This window comes from Palaemon carinicauda, chromosome 35 (assembly GCF_036898095.1).
Source record: "Palaemon carinicauda isolate YSFRI2023 chromosome 35, ASM3689809v2, whole genome shotgun sequence".
NCBI lineage: Eukaryota > Metazoa > Arthropoda > Malacostraca > Decapoda > Palaemonidae > Palaemon > Palaemon carinicauda.
In genome coordinates this window covers 55,585,485-55,605,053 of record NC_090759.1, presented here as the reverse complement: position 1 = coordinate 55,605,053, position 19,569 = coordinate 55,585,485, and the positions used below count along the sequence as shown (strand labels likewise).

At 45.9% G+C, this 19,569-nt stretch overlaps 1 protein-coding gene across 1 annotated transcript in view; it reads right to left on the bottom strand.

The window, feature by feature from the left end:
- Positions 1-19,412, bottom strand: part of LOC137627750 (sphingomyelin phosphodiesterase-like) — a 270,093-nt gene extending 250,681 nt beyond the window's left edge. Inside the window, exon 1 of the mRNA XM_068359027.1 lies at positions 19,264-19,412. The gene's annotated coding sequence lies outside the window, so the exon portion shown is untranslated. The remainder of the gene's footprint in view (positions 1-19,263) is intronic.
- Between the last annotated feature and the right edge of the window lie 157 nt (positions 19,413-19,569).

Genomic DNA, 19,569 nt, shown 5'->3' with positions numbered 1-19,569 from the left:
GGTAAAACTCGCCAGCGATCGCTACACAGGTTGCGGGTGTGCCCAACAGCGCCATCTGTCGTCCAGATACCCAGTACTCAATGTAAACAAAGACTCAATTTTCTCCTCGTTCCACTGCGTCTCTATTGGGGAGGAAGGGAGGGTCCTTTAATTTATAATCACCGGGTAAGTATATTCAAAAATTTATTTTATTATCAAAATAACATTTTTCAATATTTAACTTAGCCGGTGATTATAATAGCTGATTCACACCCAGGGGGGTGGGTAGAGACCAGCAATATATGTTTACATTAATATGAGCTAAGAGTTTTTATTTCATTTTAGAAGATATCAAAAATAACAAAAACAAAATAAATAGGTACCTGGTAAGGAAGTCGACTTGAACAATTACTCTGCCTTTTTAAGTACGTCTTCCTTACGGAGCCTCGCGATCCTCTTAGGATGCTGAGCGACCCCTAGGATCTGAAGTATCAAGGGTTGCAACCCATACCACAGGACCTCATCAAAACCCCTAATCTAGGCGCTCTCAAGAAATGACTTTGACCACCCGCCAAATCAACCAGGATGCGAAAGGCTTCTTAGCCTTCCGGACAACCCAAAAAACAACAATAAAAACATTTCAAGAGAAAGATTAAAAGGTTATGGAATTAGGGAATTGTAGTGGTTGAGCCCTCACCCACTACTGCACTCGCTGCTACGAATGGTCCCAGTGTGTAGCAGTCCTCGTAAAGAGACTGGACATCCTTAAGATAAAAAGACGCGAACACTGACTTGCTTCTCCAATAGGTTGCGTCCATTATACTTCGCAGAGATCTATTTTGTTTAAAGGCCACGGAAGTTGCGACAGCTCTAACTTCATGTGTCCTTACCTTCAGCAAAGCTTGGTCTTCCTCACTCAGATGGGAATGAGCCTCTCGTATTAACAGTCTGATAAAATAGGATAAGGCATTCTTTGACATAGGCAAAGATGGTTTCTTAACAGAACACCATAAAGCTTCAGACAGGCCTCGTAAAGGTTTAGTTCGTTTTAAATAGAACTTAAGAGCTCTCACAGGGCATAAGACTCTTTCTAGTTCATTGCCAACCATATTCGATAAGCTTGGAATATCGAACGATTTCGGCCAAGGTCGAGAAGGCAGCTTGTTTTTGGCTAGAAAACTAAGTTGTAGTGAACATGTAGCCTTTTCTGATGAAAATCCGATGTTCTTGCTGAAGGCATGAATCTCACTGACTCTTTTAGCTGTGGCTAAGCATACCAGGAAAAGAGTCTTTAAGGTGAGATCTTTCAGGGAGGCTGATTGTAGCGGCTCGAACCTGTCAGACATGAGGAATCTTAGTACCACGTCTAAATTCCAACCAGGTGTAACCAAACGACGCTCCTTCGTGGTCTCAAAAGACTTAAGGAGGTCCTGTAGATCTTTATTGTTAGAAAGATCTAAGCCTCTGTGACGGAAGACTGATGCCAACATGCTTCTGTAACCCTTGATAGTGGGAGCTGAAAGTGATCGTTCTTTCCTCAGGTATAAGAGGAAGTCAGCTATTTGAGTTACAGAGGTACTAGTCGAGGATACAGATACTGACTTGCACCAGTTTCGGAAGACTCTAAGGGTGGATGTTCTCCTTGCTCTAGCAATCGCCCTGGCTGCCTCCTTCGAAAAGCCTCTAGCTCTCGAGAGTCTTTCGATAGTCTGAAGGCAGTCAGACGAAGAGCGTGGAGGCTTTGGTGTACCTTCTTTACGTGTGGCTGACGTAGAAGGTCCACCCTTAGAGGAAGAGTTCTGGGAACGTCTACTAGCCATCGAAGTACCTCGGTGAACCATTCTCTCGCGGGCCAGAGGGGAGCAACTAGCGTCAACCTTGTCCCTTCGTGAGAGGCGAACTTCTGCAGTACCTTGTTGACAATCTTGAACGGTGGGAATGCATATATTATTATTATTATTATTATTATTATTTGCTAAGCTACAACCCTAGCTGGAAAAGCAAAATGCTATAAGCCCAGGGGCCCCAACAGGGAAAATAGCCCAGTAAAGAAAGGAAAGAAGGAAAAATAAAATATTTTAAGAAGAGTAACATTAAAATAAATATTTCCTATATAAACTATGAAAACTTTGACAAAACAAGAGGAAGAGAAATTAAATAGAATAGTGTGCCTGATTGTACCCTCAAGCAAGAGAACTCTAACCCAAGACAGTGAAAGACCATGGTACAGAGGCTATGGCACTACCCAAGACTAGAGAACAATGGTTTGATTTTGGAGTGTCCTTCTCCTAGAAGAGCTGCTTACCATAGCTAAAGAGTCTCTTCTACCCTTACTAAGAGGAAAGTAGCCACAGAACAAATACAGTGCAGTAGTTAACCCCTTGAGCGAAGAAGAATTGTTTAGTAACCTCAGTGTTGTCAGGTGTGTGAGGACAGAGGAGAATCTGTTAAGAATAGGCCAGACTATTCGGCGTATGTGTAGGCAAAGAGAAAGAACCGTAACCAAAGAGAAGGATCCAACGTAGTACTGTCTGGCCAGTCAAAGGACCCCATAACTCTCTGGCGGTAGAAAGGCATCTATATGAACTGCTGCTGGGTCCGGGATTGGTGAGCAATATATTGGGAGCCTCTTGGTCATCGAGGTTGCAAAGAGATCTATGGTTGGCTGGCCCCAAGTGGCCCAAAGTCTCTTGCATACATCCTTGTGGAGGGTCCATTCTGTTGGAATTACTTGTCCCTTCCGACTGAGACAATCTGCCATGACATTCAAGTTGCCTTGGATGAACCTCGTTACTAGCGATATGTTTAGACCTTTTGACCAGGTGAGCAGGTCCCTTGCGATCTCGTACAACGTCAGTGAGTGGGTCCCTCCTTGCTTGGAGATGTACGCCAAAGCCGTGGTGTTGTCCGAGTTCACCTCCACCACTTTGCCTTGAAGGAGAGACCTGAAGCTTTTCAAGGCCAGATGTACTGCCAGTAGCTCCTTGCAGTTGATATGCATTGTCCTTTGACTCGAGTTCCATATTCCCGAGCATTCCCGACCGTCTAATGTCGCGCCCCAGCCTACGTCCGATGCGTCCGAGAAGAGAACGTGGTTGGGAGTCTGAACAGCCAGGGGCAGACCCTCTCTGAGGCTGATACTGTCCTTCCACCACGTCAGGCAAGACTTCATCTTCTCGGAAATGGGGATCGAGACCGCTTCTAGCGTCTTGTCCTTTTTCCAGTGAAATGCTAGGTGATATTGAAGAGGACGGAGGTGTAGTCTTCCTAATGACACAAACTGTTCCAGGGATGATAGCGTCCCTATCAGACTCATCCACTTCCTGACTGAACATCGTTCCTTCTTCAGCATGTTCTGGATGCATAACTGGGCTTGGCTTGTTCTGGGGGCCGACGGAAAAGCCCGAAAAGCTAGACTGTGAATCTCCATCCCTAAATACACAATAGTTTGGGATGGGACCACTTGTGACTTTTCCATATTGACAAGGAGACCCAATTCCTTGGTCAGATCTAGAGTCCACTTTAGATCCTTCAGACAGCGACGACTGGAAGAAGCTCTGAGAAGCCAGTCGTCCAAATAGAGGGAGGCTCGGATGTCCGCTAAATGAAGGAATTTGGCTACATTCCTCATCAGCCTCGTAAACACAAGAGGAGCTGTTCTTAGGCCAAAGCACAGGGCTTGAAACTGGTAGACAACCTTTTCGAAAACGAATCTCAGAAAAGGTTGGGAGTCCGGGTGGATGGGGACGTGGAAGTAGGCGTCCCTCAAGTCTAAAGAGACCATCCAGTCTTCCCTTCTGACCGCTGCTAGAACCGACTTTGTGGTCTCCATGGAGAACGTCTGCTTTGTGACAAAGACATTCAGCGCACTGACGTCTAGCACCGGCCTCCACCCTCCTGTCTTCTTTGACACCAAGAAGAGGCGGTTGTAGAATCCCGGGGTTTGATGGTCCAAGACTTTGACTACCGCTCCCTTCTCTAGTAAGAGACACTTCCTGTTTCAATGCTCGTCTCTTGTCTTCCTCTCTGTACCTGGGAGAGAGATCGATGGGAGACGTTGCTAGAGGGGGTTTTCGTACAAACGGGATCTTGTACCCCTCTCTGAGCAACTTCACAGATTGTGCATCTGCGCCTCTCTTTTCCCAGGTCTGCCAGAAGTTCTTGAGTCTGGCTCCCACTGCTGTCTGAAGAAGCTGGCAGTCAGACTCTGCCCTTAAAGGACTTGGTTCCTTTCTTCTTTCCTCGTTTCCCTTCGGCACGAGCACCTCCTCTGCTGGAGGCTCTGCCACGAAAGGGCGGAATAAAATGGGACGCTGGAGTGTCCATCCTTAGTCTAGCTGACAAGGTAGGCAAAGGGGTGGCTTTGCGAGCTGAGGACGCAACAAGATCGTGAGTATCCTTCTGTATCAAAGAAGCGGCAATTTCCTTAATCAGGTCTTCTGGAAAAAGGCACTTGGAAAGCGGAGCAAACAGAAGTTCGGATCTCTGGCATGGTGTAACTCCAGCTGAAAGGAATGAGCATAGGTTTTCACGCTTCTTAAGGACTCCGGACACAAAAGATGCAGCAAGCTCATTAGACCCATCACGTACGGCCTTGTCCATGCAGGACATAATGAGCAAGGAAGTCTCCTTCTCTGTCGGAGAGATCTTTCTGCTTAGAGCTCCTAGACACCAGTCTAAGAAGTTAAACACTTCGAAGGCTCTAAAGATACCTTTCAGCAGGTGGTCCAGGTCCGAAGATGACCAACATATCTTTGAGCGTCTCATGGCAAGGCGGCGGGGAGAGTCTACTAGGCTTGAGAAGTCGCCCTGGGCAGAGGCAGGAACTCCCAAGCCGAGAACTTCTCCCGTGGCATACCAGACGCTCGATCTAGAAGAGAGTCTAGCAGGGGGAAACGTAAAAGCTGTCTTCCCTAAACTCTTCTTGGACTGCAGCCATTCTCCTATAACACGCAAAGCTCTCTTGGACAAGCGTGCGAGGACGAGTCTAGTAAAGGCAGGAGTGGATGACGGCATGCCTAACACAAACTCTGACGGAGGAGAACGCGGAGCCACAGAAACAAACTGGTCCGGAGACATCTCTTTGAACAGGGCCAAAACTTTCCTAAAGTCCAAAGAGGGTTGCGTAGACTTAGGCTCGTCCAGTTCTGAATGCGGTTAATCTACGTGTGCAGCAACATCATCATCAGAAAGTCCCTCATCCGATAACTGATGAGGGAACGGCAACGGAGTGGGTAACGGCTGGTGAGCTGAGTCCGGTCGCACGGGTGCATGCGTGACTGAGCCGGACGCAACGTCATGGAACTGTTGCCCAGTCTGTGAGCTGGCAACAACCATAGCAGCGCGGGGACGCACAGCGTCTACTCCAGACTGTCTGGACTGATGTGGGTGAGCAGTGGCAACCACACTGGGTTGCGGAGGTTGACGCACCGCGTCAAAACAAAACAACTCTGACGGTTGTTGAACCTCACGAACGTCAATGGAGACCTCCGTGCGTCGCTGAACGTCAACATGCGGCTGGCAGATCACACTGGAACGCATGGGTGGCGGAACTCTCTCAACTGGTGTGCGTGAGAAGGTTACCTCAGCGTCCACCGGACGCACAACCGATCGTGTGGGCGGTTGTAGGCAAGGAGCTGCACTAGCTGGTGCGGCAGCAACCTTCTCCGCACGAAAGTCCTGCATAAGAGACGTTAGCTGAGACTGCATGTCTTGCAGTAGAGACCACTTAGGGTCTACAGGAGCAGGTGCGGCGACAGACGGTGTAACTGTCTGAAGCGGTACCGCTTTGCCTCTCTTAGGAGGAGAGCAGTCATCGGATGACTGCAGTGAGTCCGAACTGACCCAGTGGCTACAACTGGGCCGTTGGACTTGTGCGGAAGGGACCGACTTGTGCTTTAACGGTCGTGAGACCTTGGTCCAGGGTTTCTTGCGAGAAACACCTTCCGAAGACGAGGTATATATGGGCTCTCTCGTCTTAGTTAGGCAGGGGCGATCTTGGGTAGATACGCCCGATACCACGGAGGGAACGTCTGTTCGCTGATTAAAGCCTCTCGAACCCATTTGTCCTACGACATTGCTTCTCCCCTGGACTTGGGAGCTTGCAAGAGGTCCCGGACTAGGAGGACGACAGGCACGAACAGACGAACCCTCAAGCGCAACACTATCCACAACACTATCACTCACTTTAACACTTCCCACTGCACTTTTGCACTTCAGCTCCTTCACATCCGCCATAAGTTGATTACGGTCACTAGCAAGGGACTCAACTCTCTCACCCAGAGCTTGGATGGCACGCATCATATCAGCCATCGAAGGTTCCTGAGTGCCAGGAGGGGGATTAGGAGCAACCACTACAGGGGAAGAATAGGTTGTGGGGCATGAGGAGAGGAAATATCGATAGAACGAGAGGAACTTCTCCTAACTCTATCTCTCTCTAGCCTACGTGTATACTTTTGGAATTCGATAAAATCGAATTCCGAAAGCCCAACGCACTCCTCACACCGATCTTCCAATTGACAGGTTTTATCCCGACAATTGGAACAAACAGTGTGAGGGTCGATAGAAGCCTTCGGAAGACGCCTTGAACAGTCCCTAGCATTGCACTTCCTAAATTTTGGGACTTGTGAAGGGTCAGCCATTTTGAATTGGTCAAAGGGGAATTCAAAAAACTATCAAAAAGTCATCAACAAAGAATCCGTTATCAAAAAGAGTTCAAGGATTTGTGAAGAGAAACCTTGCACAGCGAAAGCTCAAAACTAGAATAATGTACTTCACCAATTAGTTGTGAAAAAACTCCAGTTTAGCAACAGTGAGTAAGTACGTCTTGTCGTTAGCACGACAGAGAGAAAATTGAGTCTTTGTTTACATTGAGTACTGGGTATCTGGACGACAGATGGCGCTGTTGGGCACACCCGCAACCTGTGTACCGATCGCTGGCGAGTTTTACCTTAGAGTTTTCTGTCGAGCAACAGAGTTGCAGCTATTATAATCACCGGCTAAGTTAAATATTGAAAAATATATATATATATATATATAATATATATATATATATAGAGAGAGAGAGAGAGAGAGAGAGAGAGAGAGAGAGAGAGAGAGAGAGAGAGAGAGAGAGAGAGAGAGCGCTGTTCAAAGTCTGCGAATCAAGCGCCACAAAACCTATCAAATCTATTGTCTTTTCAAGTATATTGCTAGGCCTAGGTACGATGACTGATAATAAATGTAACCAAATCCTGTTTACATTACATTTTATTGACATAATTTCATAATAAATAGTCTATTTGAGGAAATATTTCATAACAATGAAATCAACTTTCAATTTATGCGAGTCCAGAGTCCATCTAACATAATATAAACCAAGGTCTATATATCTACATATATAGACCTTGATGTAAACAGTTTAAAGTTATGGTTACGTCCTCGGCAGTCTTTATCTTTCTCTAACATTTCCATAATTTTAATGGTAGTGTTAATGTTTATGTTAAAGCATTATTTTCGTTTAGTGGAGTATTTATAAAAGGTTTTTTTTTTTTGTTTTCACTGTGGGGTTTCAAGATTTTCACTCGTAGGTTAGGTTTGTTTATCGGCAATGAATAGCCTAATTTTCAGTACCGAGTCCGCAATATTTTCTCTCATACAGTAAAGATTCTTTTTACAAAAATGTATCATTGTGTTCGGTCACATGCAACTGATGAGTGACGAATGGCTGGTGGTTCGATCACGCACAGCTGATGATTGACAAATGGCTGGTGGTTCCGTCATACACAGCTGATGAGTGACAAATGGCTGGTGGTTCGGTCACGCCAGCTGATGAGTGACAAATGGCTGGTGGTTCGGTCAGGCACAGCTGATGAGTGACAAATGGCTGGTGGGTGGTTCGGCCATGTGCAGCTGATGAGTGACAAATGGCTGGTGGTTCGGTTACGCGCAGCTGATGAGTGACAAATGGCTGGTGGGTGGTTCAGTCATGTGCAGCTGATGAGTGACAAATGGCTGGTAGGTGGTTCAGTCATGTGCAGCTGATGAGTGACAAATGGCTGGTAGTTGGTTCAGTCATGTGCAGCTGATGAGTGACAAATGGCTGGTGGGTGGTTCGGTCATGTGCAGCTGATGAGTGACCAATGGCTGATGGTTTGGTCACGCACAGCTGATGAGTGACGAATGGCTGGTGGTTCGGTCATACACAGCTGATGAGTGACAAATGGCTGGTGGTTCGGTCACGCCAGCTGATGAGTGATGAATGGCTAGTGGTTCGGTCAGGCGCAGCTGATGAGTGACAAATGGCTGGTGGTTGGTTGGGTCATGTGCAGCTGATGAGTGACAAATGGATGGTGGTATTGTCGCGCGCAGCTGATGAGTGACGAATGGCTGGTTGTTCGGTTACGCGCAGCTGATGAGTGACGAATGGCTGGTTGTTCGGTTACGCGCAGCTGATGAGTGACAAATGGCTGGTAGGTGGTTCAGTCATGTGCAGCTGATAAGTGACAAATGGCTGATGGTTCGGTCAAGCGCAGCTGACGAGTGACGAATGGCTGGTGGTTCGGTCATACACAGCTGATGAGTGACAAATGGCTGGTGGTTCGGTCACGCCAGCTAATGAGTGACGAATGGCTAGTAGTTCGGTCAGGCGCAGCTGATGAGTGACAAATGGCTGGTGGGTGGTTCGGTCATGTGCAGCTGATGAGTGACAAATGGCTGGTGGTTTGGTCACTCACAGCTGATGATTGACGAATGGCTGGTTGTTCAATTACGAGCAGCTGATGAGTGACAAATGGCTGGTAGGTGGTTCAGTCATGTGCAGCTGATGAGTGACAAATGGCTGATGGTTTGGTCATGCGCAGCTGACAAGTAACAAACAGTTGGCGTGTCACGCTTAGCTGATGGATGACTAACAGCTAGTGCGTGAAGGGAACCCAAACACTCAACGTGACAATCCTTGACAGGACTAAGAGACTTCTTACCGCCGGGGAGAGAACGTCCAGGGTGGCGAGGAGTTAAAAATGACAAATTCTGAGATAATTTGTATTTTTCCTTAACTAATGCAAACCTGTAGCAATTTATATTGGATATTACTTTAGCAAAAACTGGAAGGCAGCCATTAGGATTCTAAGTGCAAGGTGGCAACCCTACCTTACTGGAGGACAGGTGATGGCAGGCCAATTTATATAAATAGCTAAAGGTTTGTATTAGCTAGGGAAAAATACAAATGATCTCCAAATTTGTCATTGTTCCCATACTAACAAACCTTCTGCTATTTATATTGGATGACTCACTCTTAGGAGGGTGGTAAGTCCAACTACTAGCTTAGTCATTGACCCATGTTTCCCTAGTATAGTATTAGACTGTAATCGAGGGAAACCTTGCACCTTGCATATCAATATAAGTAAGTATGATAGCGGCCTGAGCAGCTAATGTAGTTGTGAGAGATATCATAAGAACGTTTAGGTAAGAAGATGCTCCCAGTTAAAATAGGAGCCCTATACATAAAAAGACGTTTCCCAAGGCTTACCTCGCAGGAGGCGTTGTGGACGTGTACGAGTATATGAAAAACATACTTGGTTACACAAGGGTAGTGGTTATTACCTGCAGAAGTTGAAACCAGCTTTGCAAAGGGACCCATGGAGGTGTTCCTCAAAGGAGGGAAAGATGATGAAAGTAAAAGAGCCAAGAATACTTTCATTCATCCCAGTCTTACCCAGGGTAGCCAATGCCTTCAACCTTCTGCTACTTGTCCAACAAGAAGCCCGAGGTATTATCAAATCAATTATTGTGTCACCACCACAGGAGTGATGGAGTGATAGAAAAAACGTATCGGGTCTTCTGTGGGTCACGTCATGTAGGTAGGTGAGGTGAAGCTTAACCATGTATCCACCCTACCAATGGTACGGTTTGTGTCACAAAGGAGCTGCTTGAAAACGTTATGGACAGATTCCGCCCTAAAACATTCCGAGTTCTGGGTCATCTCTATGAGGAGGAGGAGAGGAATTCTGTGACGGGTATAGGGCCTGTGTCCGCATCATGGACAAGATCCTTACAACCTCCTCTGACCTTCCTAGGGTATGTGAGATGCGCTGGACCTATGGAGCGAACTCCTTCATTGTTTTGCTGAGGTATGGCCTCAATATAATCACTGGCATGAAAAAGAAAAACTATGATGAGTATCTGACCCAGTGTGCTATACCCTTGGGGCTAGGTAATCACCCTTCTCAAGATATGTCCTCAAGTAGATACCTGTGTAACAGCCTTGATTACAAAGTGGCAAGTTCCCAGTTGGAGGGCTTGAAACTGAGGTTCAAGCTGCATGGAACAAAATATTATGTACATGGTTTCTCGCAGTGAGTGAGAGATGTTGAGGGAGACCCATAGGGTATGTCTCTCTTTATACTGGGAAAGACCTGTCTTCGGGATCAGGGGAAGATCTGCAGTTTAGAGCCACCCGTCCTGTAGAGGGCTCTATTCTTCTGTGGGTCACGTCTTGTAGGTAGGGTGAGGTGAAATTTAGACACGTATCCACCCTACCAATGGTACGGTTTGTCACAAAGGAGCTGCTTAAAAATGTTATGGACAGATTCCGCCCGAAAATGGTCCGAGCTCTAGGTCATCTCTATGAGGAGGAGAGGAATTCTGTGACTGGTATAGGGCCTGCATCCCAGTCACAAGATCTTTACAACCACCTCCTCGGACCTTCCTAGGGTTAGTGAGGCGTGCTGAACCTATGGAGCAAACTCCTTCATTGTTTTGCCGAGGTATGGCCTCAATATAATCACTGGCGTGAAAAAGAAAAACAATGACGAGTATCTGACCCAGTGTGCTATACCCTTGGGGCTAGGTAATCACCCTTCTTAAGGTATGTCCTCAAGTAATTACCTAAGTTAGAGCCTTCATTACAAAGTGGCAGGTTCCCAGTTGAAGGGCTCGAACCTGAGGTTCAAGCTGCACAAACAAAATAGGATGTTACTTGGTTTCTCGCAGTGAGCGCGAGATGTTGCGGGAGACCCATAGGGTACGTCTCTCTTTTGGTCGAGTGTTACACTGGGAAAGACCTGTCTTTGGGATCAGGGGAAGATCTGCCGTTTAGAGCCACCCATCCCATACAGGGCTGTATTACCCCGCTATGGGTAATAGGTTCAAAATCTATGGAGAGCAACGATTGGAGGAGATGCTAGATGGACGAGCAAAGGTCTTCCGTTGCCCAAGCCTAAGAGCGTGATTCCGTTCGTTGGTAATTTTTGAGTGCATGACTAGAATAGCACTTTTAAGAGGAAAAATAAAAAACAGACTTCACTTAACTCTCACCACGGAGTATCTAGTCGTAATGAAGTCTGTAATGGATTCTCCAGAGACGTAGATGGGACCTATCTTTTCGAGACAAGGATAGACCGAAGCTCTAGCCGAGTCCCTTAATGAGACAAGTCCGACTAAGTCTGCACGGAAGTGGGGAGAAGTCATCTGTTACTTTTCCAAGAAAATTGCTCGCAAAAAGAAATTGAACAGGAGACAACAGTCATTCTCATGCAAAAAGAAAATAACTGCTTGTCTTTGATATTAACCCTGCTTCCTGAAGGAGGACCTCTAAAACAGAGGCTGTAAGAGGAATACCCCTGTAGAAGGGGTGGAGTCTATAAAATCCAAACCCGTGGACAGGATAACCTGAAGGGGAGACCACATAGGAGCAGGAAATGTTTTCCCACGAACGGGAAATCAACGAATCAGTCATCCCCCGGCACTTTCCCAAAGAAAGGTGCCTACTAAGGGATTAAGAGACGGTATCATTCGTGCTCTGATGATAGTCCTAAGGACATATGGTCCAGTATGTGGCCTTCCCCCCTTTTCTTTGATGCCTCTATTGGAAGTGTCAAATCCAGAAGAACGAGGAGATCTATTCCTGGGAGAGATTCTCGTCAGGCAGTCTTTTAACTAGGACCGTTACTTGCTCAGGTCTTGTAGAGAACCAAGAGAAATCGATCCCTAGTGCCGAGTAACCTGGGACCTGGCTAGTTCTTCTGAGGTCACACTTGACGGGGACTAATATGGTCTTGTCGGACCTGCAGAAGTTTCTACAGGGTAATGACACAGTCTATGGATATCCTTATAGGATATGACCTTCGTGCCATTCCTTAGATTACTCGAATTATAGATCGATGTAAATGGAAGGAGATATCTCGCAGGAGTTTGAGACTTTAAAATCAGTCAGTAGGCTGAGGTCTTCCAGACAACTCTATCCTATATAGGAGGCTAACTGGTTGATTGCAAAACCTTCCCCCACATGACAAGGTTTGAAGATTAAGCTTGTCTCACAAGGAGAGACTAAAAGTAGAGACTTCTAACCAACGAAGCATGGCTATACTCCGCCGTCCCCCGTCTTCCTAGGAGATTGGATGTTCCAGTCATGAGGAAGTAGATAAAGACAGCTTATCATTTCCTAGAGGACTCTAAGTCTGGACTCTCTTTCCTCAGCGAAAAGACAAGAGCCGATTATTTCGAGCTTGTGGGAGGGGTTCTCTTATGAGAAAGGAATATATTCATTCCCAACTACTACGGCCTAAGGAGGACGTCCGGTTATGGGAGAATATCCTGGTCCGACATCATGAACAAACCTGAGTTTCATGAAGTGTACATAAAAGATGTTTCCCCGGAACGGAAGCAGATGGAGGTTGAAAATGTTTCCACTAAGGTCCGAGGGCATAAGGGCCAACTGAGATTGGGAGAACACAGCTTTTTAATGTCCTCTGTTATTCCTGTTATGTCACCCGTCTATGGATGACCCGAATCATAGCAAGTAATTTGCTATGGCTGTCGATTACACAGCACTGAATTTCGTTCTCTAAGCGGGAGAGAATGGCGTAACCTCAAGAGGTTGTCTTTCCCGCTAGAGGGGGAGAAAAACAAATTCAAAGAATCTGCCACCCCTATTACATCCGAGATCCGATTCGCTTAAGGAGACTTTTACTGGCATAGTTCCTTTTCACGCAAACTCGGCTCGCGAGCAGTCCCGTAATAAACAGGACAACAGGGGAGAAGGTAGCAACTGAAGCAGCAACGTGGTTCCTGAGGCAATTTGTTTGCAAGCCTTCCTGTAGTATGAACGAAGCGTACAAGAAAACACGTACTGTACGTTCATGGGAGATGAATTCCTGTGAGTGTGCCGGATTCAATGCAGAAAGCTGGTCACTTTGAAGCAGATACCTTTGATTTCGCCGACGGCAAGAAAACCTTTGGGAACCCAAAAAGCCCTGTTTGTGATACATAAATAAGAACCCAAACTGCGAGGGGTACCGAGCCTTGCACTAGCATACTGTATTATCCCCGTCGCCAAAGAAGAGTGTATTCTTAGGTTCCCAGAAGGAACAAACCGTAATTCCATCAGCTTTGCAGGGTCTAACAAAGAGTAAGCTCAAGATTGAGTAGAGACAATCTATTCCGTCTGGGAGAGAGTGCTCTTTTGAGCAGCTCCCTCTCAGGAAGTTGCTGTCGAACTAGAGGCCTAGATTGGAGCAGGCTTATAGTGACCACTAGTCTCTTGACTAGTGAATATCAAGCAAAAATGGCCAGCAAAGGAAAACGATGAGCTACCATCGTGTAGGACAACGAATAACTAGGTGTTGAACATAAAAACAGCGAATGGAGCTATTGATAAGCAACCAGGGATCGTCTAGCTGTTGAAAAAAGGTGATTGATAGCTGACAAATCAGAGATCTGGAAAATCCAAGATCTACCGAATTGGTCGGGATAGTTTCGCCTGAGACTGTGCTCATGATCATGAGAGCCTCGTTCTAGGTCTTAAAACCCCTTGTGTGAGCTCGTGAGAGTTCTGTTCAAGTGTGAGCGTCTTCCACGTGAGCGTGAGCATCTTGCTCCTGAGCAGGAGCCCCTTGCACGAGAGCTTCTTGCTTAAGAGTGCGAGCATCAAGCCCGAAAGCGTGAGCACCTCGCTTGAGAGCGCCCTGCACGAAAGCTCGAGCGTTTCACTCGTGAATGTAATCACCCAGTTCAAGATTGTGATCGCAAGCCAGACGCTCACGCTCGCAAGCCATACGCTCATGATCGTAAGCATCGAGAGCTTGTGCATGACTTGATCGTGATCATAAGCATCTAGCTCAAGATCGTGAGAATGTATGATCGTGAGCATTTAGTTCATAATCACGAGCGTCAGCTCGTATTTAGTATCTGGCTTGTGCCCGTTATTGTGAGCGTCTTGCTCGTGCTCGCGAGCGTAAAGTTCGTGATCGTTGATCTTGTGATTATGAGCTTATACCTATTCGAATGAGCTTTTAGTTCTCGATCGAGAGCATCTTGCCTAGGATACGGGCTTATTGCTCGTGATTGCGAGCGTCTAGCTCGTGATCGCAAACGTCTCGTTCGTGATCACAAGTGTAGCTCATGATCTTTATCACAAGATGTTCGTGATCATAATCACGTGAGTCTTGCTCGTGATTGTGAGAGTTTAACTCATGATCGAGAGTGTGAGAGAGAGGAGTGTGATCGCGATCATGATCAGAAAAGTCTCGCTCGCAGTCTCGCTTGCGGCTGCGAGCGTGTAACTCACAAACACAAGCACGGTCGTGAGCATCTCTAACGTGATCACGAGTGTCTAGCTCGTGCTAGTGGCCACAGGATGATCGAGATCGCAATCACGAGCGTCGTGCTTGAGCATGTAACTCACGATCGTGGGCGTGAGCGTGATCGTGAGCATCTAGGTAGTGATCAAAAGTGTTTCGCTCGTGATTGCGACCACAAGACACTTGAGATCACGGTTACGAGCGTCGTGACCGTGGTCAAAAGCGTTATGCTCATGGTTACAAGAGTGTGTAACCCATGCTTGTGAGCGCAATCGGAAGCATCTTGTTTGCGATAACGTGAACGTTATTAAGGGTTGTAGAGGCTGGCGTCACAATCATGGCCACGAGCGTCTCGCTCGCGACTGTGAGCATGTAATTTATGCAAATCACGCTCGTGAGCATGAGCGTCTCGCTTGCTATCACCTGAACGCTCTTACGGGTTGTGAAGATTGACATCACAATCATGGTCAGGAGCACCTCGCTCGCGACCGTGAGCATGTACTTCAAGCTTGTAAACGAGATTGCGCGCGTCTCGCTCGCGATCACTTGAACATTCTGAAGGGTTGTAGAAGCTGGTAACGAGTCTTGCTAGTGATCGTGTAACTCGCGCTTCTAACTCGTGATCACAAGCGTCCTCAAAAATTGAGAAGAGACATGTGCCACAATCGTGGTCACGATCGTCTTGCTCGTGACCTGGAGTGTAACTCGCGGTCGTGAGCGTGAGCGCAATCGGGAGCGTCTCATGATCGAGAGCGTCCTCAAGGGTTGAGGAAAGACTAGTGCTGTAATCGTGGTCACAAGCGTCTCACTCGCAATCGTGAGCGTGTAGTTCACGATCATAAGTGTGAGCGCTAATGTGAGCGGAGACCATGATCGTCAAGAGCTCATGACTGTGAGTGTATAACTCACGATCTTGAGCGCGAGCGCAAAGGTTGTGTAAAGACTCCCTCGGAAGGGAAATATCTTACACCTGGAGGCGAACCTCCGAGCAGCACTCTGTTGCCTTTCAACGAGTTTGATCTCAAATGAAAGTTAACAAAGTGTTGCTAGAGAAAAAGCCAAGGCTTAATTCTGAGTTGTCCCCGGAGGGATTTCCATAACGGGAATCCTGCCGGAGTAATCCCCCAAAGGGGAACCGAACAGGAGTTCGTCTTCAAGATGAAGAACGTTGAGATCGCGATAGCCTACAATCCTGTGACCATAGCGATCTCTGCGTCGATCATTGATCGTCACAAAAGACGCCCTAAAACGTATAACATCTGTGTGTCGCGAACAACAATCTGACCGAGTCTCACCCCTACGACCATTAAACAGAATAAATTCTGAACTCATCACTGTAGTGTCGCGAATGACAACCTGACCGACCAGGGAGACGAGATAATGAGGCTCGCCCCAGCAATCATTGGACAGCATACAGTAAATTCTGAACTTATCATTGGATTGTCACGAACGACATCCTGACTGATCAAGAAGAGGTGGTGGTGAGTCTCGCCCCTGCGATCATTAAACAGAAGGGAAGTCCGTTGATCCAGCGATTGTCGACAATCGTCTTTGATCTTGCAATTCTCAACAGTCGGAGCTGTATACGTGGGCTGAAACATTGCCTGTAGGGAGAGAGAAAAATTGCACAATGTTGGGAGACGACAAGAAGACTCGTCGTCAGCAGAAGATGAAGGAAGGGCGAATGGGAGGTAAACTTAGTCGACAGCTAAGACACTTAGTCGACAGCTAAGACGTCAGGCGCAACTACAGCTATGTCATCATGAAGCACTGAGGAAAAAAATAGAGAGAGAATTAAAAATTCCTCTGCTCCAAGGGGGAATAAAAAGCCCCTTCGAGGAACCATCAGCGCCAAGGAATCCTTCCGATAACTCACAGAACAAACATCGACATCCGAAACCACATTACTCTGGAATGGAGCATCACATAAAAACTCAAAGTCATATTTGTAAAGAAAAGAATGAGTGTAAATCAATAGTGGTAAATGGCTAAGCCTCGAAGGGAGAGAGAGGATACGTCCACTCTCTACCAGCCAAAAGTAAAAAGTGACGTGGCTCATTGAACCGTGAGTAAATATAGGTGGCTGGGTATCCCCCAACCACCCACTACCTACCAACTACTAGTGGTTAGGTAAGGTTGCCACCTCGCACTTGAAATCTGATGGGTGCCTACCAACTTTCGCCAAAGTAATATCCTATATAAATATCGGAGGGTTTGTTAGTATGGGAACAAACTCCGACTCCTGACGAACCCCCGGAGGAAAACGTCCAAGAGGTTCCTCCGGAGAGGGAACCTTATCTGACATAGTCAGAGACAGCACATGTTGGTATCTAGAAGGTCTCTGGAACACAGGAACTCTAGTTCTCACTCGTGAGTGACAGATGTTCACCTAAAGGCGAAACTTGCCTCTAACGTTGCTCCATCTCCGACGGAAGTCAGCTCAGCAAAGGGGGGAGCACCGTCATCAGCATCAGCAGGAGACGGCAAAGCAGAGACATCGTCAACTCTGAGGTCGTAAGGAGCAGCGCTCAAAGGAGAAGGATCCACCTCCGAGGAAGCAGGTGTTCGCTTCCTCTCAGCATCCAGATGAAGGAGTTCCAGCAAACCCTCCTTCGACAGGGGAACAAATCTGAAAAAGTACAGGTGCTTCCTGGGGAAAGTAGCTGACAGTACTGTCCCATGATCCCCGAGGTTGACCGGGGTTAAATGGTCTACACTAATACTCGGCCATTCCGCAGGGGAGACCAAATGAAGAACAGCTTCAAGACAAGATCAGGGGTCAAAGAAGAAGTCCGAGACTTCTTCGACTTCGAGAAGGATCCCAAAGGCGAAGAATCTCTCAGACTTATTTTTGCGCCTACACACAAACCACTCCCACTGTGAGGCAGACCACTCCAGGCATACAAGACAAGTGTTGTCCTGAACACAGGACGGACACAGGAGGTGAGGGTCCGTCTCAACAGAGGACATAAAGATACCTCACGAGAAGCCCTCGGGTCCAGGGCAAGTGTGCATGAGCCCGACAAGAAGAGCAAACACACACACTGAAAAAGAAAAAGTATTAAAGAAATTTCCAAAATTTATTCAAATATTTCAAATATAAGTCAATGGAGGGAGAGAGCGGCAATGTTCGTATTCTATCCGAGACAAAAGTAATGAGTGCTCAGCTCAGGTATGTGAGTGCGCGGGGTAGCCGGCTACACCTACTCCTCCCGTTAACAAGCGGTTGGGGTAGTTATCCGTCGCTAAAAGTCTTGGCTGTTTTCTTTCAGATACGCTGAAAGTAATATCCCAATAAATAGCGAGGGTTTCTTTAGTGACAGAACAACTTTCAATTAGTAGAACATTGAAAATATAGCAATTATGCTATTTAATTCCCATATAAATGGAGAAATGTAGGTAAAGTTTTACTGTATTACAGATTATCATTTCGAACATAAAATATATGTTTTCCTGTAGAAAATAAAGTGATTTAACTGAATTTGACCTTCATTTCAACAGCAAACAAACAGAACAACCAGTTCTACTAACTTCAAGTAGCCGAACTGGTTGTTGTTGTTGCGGTTGAAATGAAGGTGAAAACCGGATAAATCGCGTTATTCATTAGAAGAAAAAATCTTTTTTGTTAACATTTTTAAATTTAATGGCTCTTGTTACGCCGTGGGCTCGCTCCACTCACAGAAAACGAAAACATCAAGCTTGTATGTACTGACAAGCGGTAATATTGACCTGCGCATGCTAACATTAGCAATGTTCCGCTAACATTAGCAACGCTGAATATAATGATTCTTGTTCCACCACTGGCCCGCTTCGCTAACATTAGCAATGTTACGTTAACATACATATATTTCTGAAACTATTCATTTGCGACAGGAACGAGTGTCATTTTCGAAGAGAGCGGACCTTTAACTATAAACAAAACTAGTTTTTTCCCTAGGTTACATTATCTTGTAATACAGTACAATAATACCAAAATGTAGTAACTGTAGTAACAATTTTAATAACTTAGAAAACTTTCAATAACGGAAACTTTAATTTGCATTCCATGTGTATAAAATATTCACACTATAGGCCTATATATATTTATTCGGGTAAAACCATTAGTTTGTCTGGATGCTGTAATTGGGTTTGCAAAGTTATGGGAAGTTAAGCATGGATTGCCTCTATACAAGGTAAGTCCAACACAAAGTTAAGTACGCTAGCGATGTAGGACTGCATTGAATCTTATGCTGCCTAGCTGTATTTCCCCATGACACTTTTACAATAAAGTTAAAACTTTAATAATTAGCAATAACGGCATGCACCATTCAGAATTTTTCCCACCATTGCTAGTGATACTGCACCATTCATTGTTCTGGCAAAATATCGATTAGGATTAACTTTACCTGAATGCAGTTCAAAAGTAAATGGATGTTCAGTGAGTATAAACACGTCGTCTAAGGTGAATTCAAGTGCATTGACAGTCTTCCCTGTCCGTAACTATAATAATAAACAATTATAGTTAGGTTAGCTGAAGCGTGAGGATTCGATATTTACTAGGTATTAAATAGCGATGACTCGAGGGTAAATAGTCGCCGATCAAATTACTAATACTAAAGTACAGACTCTACTATCAAGTAACGCACACTATCCTTTCGAGCAAGCAGCCTACATAGGATAGGCCTAGTCTATCGTAAGATAAAACCAGTTATATACACTATTCCAATTATATTTCTGATTCACATACCTTCACGAGGAAATACTCAGCTGCTGAAGCGACTGTAATCCACGATAAACAGTAAATCATTGACAAATGATATACAGGTTTTGCAAAACACATTTAAATAAAGTATCCGGACACACTAGTCAACGATACTGTTTACGTCAATACGTCAGTCACTGTCAAGGAGGGAGCTGTCAGGGTCAGGGGAAGTCATCAAACCAGGCGATGGTTCTTTCTTTAAAATGTTAAGAATAAACTACATCAATACTTTTTTCTGTGAAAAGTGAAGATATCCATTAATATTCTGATATCATTTCATAATTAGATGTT